The following is a 6,721-nucleotide window of genomic DNA, read 5'->3' as shown; positions in this document are numbered from 1 at the left end:
TCTTAGCCATGCACAGATTAAACAGGCCTTATCTCATGTGGGCAAGTAGCTATTTTCTCCTCACTCTGTCTCCCAGCAGCTTGTTGAAAACATAATGCGTTCAAATTGGATCGTGTGCTCAGTTGTTTTTTTTTTTTTTTTTTTGGCACACTCAAATTTTAATTTAGGAAGTCACACATTCAGCCCATTTTGTCTGAACACTGGGATGTCGACTGCCACCTCTCGTTTCTTTACTGCCAATATCTCATCACTGTGTCAATGGAACAAAAGGTATTCTTTAGATTTAGATGAAATGAAGACTCATTATGTCTCAGTGCCAGGTGGAGTTACAGTCGTCATCTCAGCCAGACTTTCTTGGGAAGTGTGAATACATCATGAATGATTAGGTATAATTAAAGGCATTACTAAAGAGATCAAAACATTCATGTGAGCCTAATTAGTGATAATGTATCATCAGCTGCATTATACAGTCTACGGTACAGATGCGTTTCAGCTTTCTTCAGGGTTAAACAGAGGTCATTTGTCTTGCAGTGGCATCATTGCAGTCATTTGTGTCCTGTTTACACACATGTTATGAAATTCAGATTTAAAGGAGAAGCTCGACATATTGGGAAATACGTCCATGGCTTCATTCATCTTATCTTAGTATAAAGACCAGCACCTCTAAAGCTCACAAATAAACATGTTGTTCATTTGATTGGTACAAAAAAAATGTAAAAAAACAACAAAATGCTGCTTTACAGGGGTTACGCGATTAATTATTAAGTAGTTGTTTCGAGTCGTTTTGCAAAGATAAGCACACCTGCAACAGCTGCTGGTTCCAGCTCTACACTGATATGTCAAGAGATCTTTATTGTCCCTAGAGGACCATTTGCAGCGCAGCCAGCAGCAAAAAACAACAGTAAAATGCACAATAGTGACACAAACGACGACATGAAGCTAATAATGAATACACAACAGGCCCGGTGGTGTGGTGGTTAGCACCATCGGCCCACAGCCCCTTCTGTGTGGAGTTTGCATGTTCTCCCCGTGTCTGCGTGGGTTTTCTCTGGGTCCTCCGGTTTCCTCCCACAGTCCAAAGACATGCACGTGAGAAGGTTAACTGATGACTCTAAATTGCCCGTAGGTGTGAATGGTTGTCTGTCTCTGTTTGTCTCTATGTGCTCTGTGATAGACTGGCGTCCTGTCCAGGGTGAACCCCGCTTCATGCCCGATGTCAGCTGGGATCAGCTCCAGCCCCCCGCGACCCCGACAGGGACAAGCGGTTGAAGATGATGGATGGATGGAATACACAACAACATGAGTGACATGGATGACATGGACAACAATAAACAATCATTTATCCAACAAACAAAGTGGCAGTGGTATCTATCCTTTAATCTAACTCTTTGAAAGTGAGTAAATGTTTATCCCAAAATGTCAAATTGTTGCTTCAAAGCAGGGGTTCCCAAACATGTTCAGCTCCAGACCCAAAAGCGAAATGTGGTGTCTTCCAGAGGACAAAAATATGAGTGTTTGAGAAGGAAAAGTAAGTGTTCAATCAAATTTTTCACAATTCAGCGACAATCAAACTGTGACGAGGGGACAGAAGTGGACTTCATATTCAGGGTTCACACGAGACGATGGTGCTGGACAGAACTTCAGGGGGTCTCAAGTAAGTACAAGTAATAAGCTACAAATCATCCTCCCACATTTCATGGCAACACATTTGTTGCGATATGTCAGACGTGCCATTACCATCCCTCCACAGTCAATATGGAATTGTCATGACAGATAAATCACCGGACACAGGGAATGGATTTATGTTAATTGTGAAAACACTCAAGGTTGAATATGGAGAATGAGCAGAACACCGCCATCTAGCGTCTCAAGATCGTAGTCACAACAACAAAAAACGATTCCAGCAGTCGGGTTGCCAGGTTTGTTTGCGATCAGCCATGTCAAGTGATAAATCATACAGGGTAACAACTAATTTCGACTAAAGTTACCATTAGCCGTTAGCTGTTACAGCTAAGTAAACATGAAAGTTAGCTAACCCACCAAGGAGAAACGTAGACATTTCGGCGTGCGTTTAAATGCTTTTGAACTTCTTTATCTCAGTCCATCGAGTCAATGTTTGGCCTATATTGACTCTTTTAATAAATATTCAACATATTCAACCTTTATCAGAGCTGTTGTGGTTAGACATGAATCACTATTGAAGGAAAGCTCTACTGAGTACAGAGCAGCCTGGAGCAAAGTGAGCCCATTTGATCATCTTTCTGCCCCGTCTGCTCCCTCTGTCGGGGGTTTACTGTCTAAGTGGCCCTGCCGGATCGTGTTCGCAGATAACTGCCTGGGTAAAGCCTGGCGATCAGAATCATTAATGTAACTTTCTTCTCTGACCGCTCCAAACGGTGTCAGCTTCCACAGGAGCTTGTGTACATCCATGTGCACGCATGTGTGTGTGTCACGGATACATGCTTGTGTTGTCTGGTCATGCGTGTGCAGCTACATGTGTTTGTGTCATATACATGGCTGCACGGATGTCCCCTGCCTTTGTGACAGTGTGCTCGTGAGTGTGTGGGCCTCATCTTTATTTTTTAATAAGGGTGCGGGCAGTGTCGGCTGTCAACTGACAGACAGCCCATCTGATCCCCGACCTGAGTGAAGGTGCCATCAGAGGTGCCACTCACCTTCGCTTCACACCCGTTAGGTCACATCTTTTAGCTTCTCTTTGCACGTGACTAAATAGTGACGAGTGAAAGTTTTCAGTAAGAGTATTCTCTGTCCCTCTCTCTTCTTCCGTGTGTATCTCCTCCTTCCCTTCCCCCCCCACCCCCCAACTCTTCTCCCATCTTGCTCCACCATCTGTCCCCTACGTCCGAGGCTCTTTTTTCCAACACATAACTCTATCGTCCTAATGTAACCGAACCAAGAGTGCATTCCTCTATAGGTCACCCTCATGGCCTCTGTGCTAGACGACGTGTTTGTGTGTGTATGTGTGTGCATGTGTTTGTGCTCTGTGGATGGAGGAGATTAAACATAAAAACACAGCGTGTGAATTTGGCATCATTTATTGCCTATAATGCTTCAGTATTGGAGAAAACAGATCTGACGTTTGAATCAAATATAGGATAAAGTCTCTTTTGTGAAGGGCTGTGCATGAAGAATTCACTTTCAAGATAACTCCACGCTACATGAACGTATCTTAAAGGATAAGGATTACATTTTGTTGTAATGCCGGCTTTGCTTTTTTACACTGAACTAAGCAACTTTGGCATAAAGCTGCCCCAGTGTATTATTTTATAACATGCGAAGCAAAAGAGGGACAGTGTGTGTGTGTGTGTGGGTGTCGTCCTGCCACGTCCTTTCACGGCTTTGTTGATAATCCACTGTGGAACGACTCTGTTCCCCCCTTCTGTGTCCGTAACTTTCATACAGAATAAAGCTGGCTGTGTAAAAGGAGTGACTGAAGACTTTAAAAGTGTGTCATAAATATGTCCTTTTATCTCTGAAGAAGGTGAAATAGTTTCCTAAACAGCTGTTCTGGGCACTGTAGTTTTTCCTGCAAACATTGGTCAAACAGGAATAAATCGTGTATTTTGGGGGGTCTGTTAATCTTGCAGCAGGACGGTGTCCGTAAAGATAAACTACAGTGTGCCCGTGTTCATCGTGATGAAGGGACATGTCAGCTATAGTGCAATGGTGAGTTTCACTGATGTGTTTTTAGCATGACGCCTGTAGGGATGGAAATGTCCGCTGGTCGTTCCAGACACAAATATCTCAGCGACTGGATGGATTGCTGTGAAATATTATCCAGACATTCGTGGTCCTCAGAGGATGAATCTTACAGACTTTGGTGATTTCCTTTTTTTTACTTTTCCTCTGGTGCAACCATGAGGTCAAACTTTCACTTTGTCCAGTATTATGGTTTATGACCAAAACACATGCAAAATACTTTTTAATGTGATTAAATAAGAACTAGAGACCCTCTTTTGATGGGATCACACCAGTAATGACGCCAAAACAGGCCAGGAGCGTAAAGTGTAAAGTTCCCTACTTCCAGCACCCTTGCTCGGACCACACCCATTTTTAAACTCTTCCTTTGTTTTGATCTTAACTACAAACCTATAAAGGCTTGTGACTGTATTTTGCACGGTTATTGGAGCAGGGATGCAAACCTTCTACCCTCTACTTCCAGCCCCCTGACTGGGATAACACCTGTTTTCAAACACCTGGCAAAATACTCAAAACTGTCTCTGAGGTAGTTCCCGCTTAAGTAGGTGTCTCCAGGACCATATCCAGGATACACACACACACACACACGCACGCACGCACGCACGCACGCACGCACGCACGCACACACACACACACACACACACACACACACACACACACACACACACACACACACACACACACACACACACACACACACACACACACACACACACACACACACACACAGACACACACACACACACACACACACACACACACACACACACACACACACACACACACACACACACAGTCCAAATCTTCATCTTCATGGGATGTTCAGGACTGGTTCCACTGGGTCCTTGATGGCTGTTGGTTCTGCAGTAGCAGCAGAGCGTATTACACTCCAGCCTGCCTCTGCACACCTTAGTGGAGTAAATGTACTCACACAATGGCTGCCCCTCCACATTTGCCCCTTCACAGACACTTGCAAACACATTTGCATCACCTCAAACAAACATTTTCTCCCATATTCTTAATCCCGTCACTACTCCTTCCACTACAAACACACACACACACACACACACACACCAGTGTTGCACAACTGTTTTGTTCCACGGTTTCATAAGTAAATTAGCATCTTACACGAGTTAAAAACAGCCTGGCCTGAGGGATGTTTTTTAATAGGTGACTGTGCAGTGCAAAGCAAAACGCAGAAAGAGTGTGCTGGTATTACAGTATGTGTGTGATAAAACGGCAAACGCAAAGGTCAAACACACTGTACATGCCCCGAGCAGATCACTGTGCTGTCTCTCTCGTGACAGACAGCTCCAGTAACAGGACGCCACTCACTCCCTCTGACTCATGCCCGGCCCCGTGCCCCGTCACCAGGCCCGACCTCAGACCCAGACTTTGATGAGGCTGCGGCTTGGGGGCTGTCTGTGGCGGTCTACCCGTGACTCTGTCTCCTGCCTCTGATGGAAGAAGAAGGTGGCGAGTTCATGTCTTTTGAACTACAGCAGTCTGTCACTGACACTGTGAGCCCGTGATGAGGGAATCAGCCTGAGTTAACGTCAACCTACCCTCTGATACGAGGCTGACCCCTGCAGGACAGGAGGGGAAATCCTGTGCGGTTGGCATCAGCTGAAGTGCGCTCTGCCCAAGATGTTTGTTGGCAGAGTGGAGTGTGAATCTGTCCAGTTGAAGCCAGGAAATGAATGAACACACTGGACGAAACAGCCCTTCTCCTTTGTCATTTGTGATGGCTACTGGCAATCACGTCCTGAGTGTGTCTGCACGTTTCTGCTGTGATGTGCATCCAACCCGTGTGTCTTCGTCTTCGTGTGTCAGGGGGACAGACTGACGGTGTTCGCCACAGCTTCAGTTTCTGTCACTCACACTCAAACATCATCCATCATCGGATTTCCATCTCAAGGCCCGTGCACATGAGAAGAGGAACACGCCAGACATCAAATCCAAGCAGCCTGTTGGAAATCAATCAGATGACATTTCACTTCACTGCAACAGGATCTGCATCTGAACGACCTCAGCGGGCTTCACTTTCAAACTTAACACATCTCACCCTGTCTCTTTCTTTCTTTCTGTTTTAGTCAATCTGTCTTTGGTCAGTGATTAATTGTATGAGTAAAAAAAAAAAGAAGTGAGAATGGTTTTAGTTTCACTTTTACCCACTTAGCCCTGCCCTCCCTCCCTGACCCAACGCCCTGCAGCACACAGCCACCTACACTTTACACTTATGAATTTGCATCTCAGTTAGAAATGAATGGTTCACTGCTCAGAGTCACCGGCATCCATGTCAATTAGGACGAGTAAACAAAGCCGAACAGCGGTGGAAATGTGCTCGCTGAGGCGTAAGGGAAAGAATCAGATCAATATGAATTTAATCTGATGCACCTGAATGCCAAAATGACTTTGTAAGATTTCGTAAATGGTCAATTTATATTCCAATGTCTGGACCACATGCACACACACACACACACACACACACACACACACACACACACACTCCTGCCTTTCTCTGCTCAGACTGTTGTGCCACCAGAGCCACTGTCTGATTGTGTAATTGCATAACCTGTAAAGAGCTGCTCAATAATGCATGGTCAGACTAGACATGGGCAGCCCGACGGAAAACGTTACCTCAACAACTCGCTTTGTCCGGCCAGAGACTGAACACTATGAGGGCAGGAGGACTGTGTGTGTGTGTGTGTGTGTGTGTGTGTGTGTGTGTGTGTGTGTGTGTGTGTGTGTGTGTGTGTGTGTATGTGTGTGTGTGTGTGTGTGTGTGTGTGTGTGTGTGTGTGTGTGTGTGTGTGTGTGTGTGTGTGTGTGTGTGTGTGTGTGTGTGTGCGTGTGTGTGTGTAAAAACAAACTTTCACAATTACAACATTTTCACTCCAAGTCGTGCAGATCGAAAGTGTAAGGAAGCCCATTTCTGTTTGTAAGAGAGGAAAGAAATAACGATAAGATTCTGTAAGTCATTATTTTTAGATATTGTGCT

Source organism: Echiichthys vipera (genome assembly GCF_963691815.1).
Source record: "Echiichthys vipera genome assembly, chromosome: 3".
Lineage (NCBI taxonomy): Eukaryota > Metazoa > Chordata > Actinopteri > Perciformes > Trachinidae > Echiichthys > Echiichthys vipera.
Note: the sequence above shows the minus strand (reverse complement) of the source record.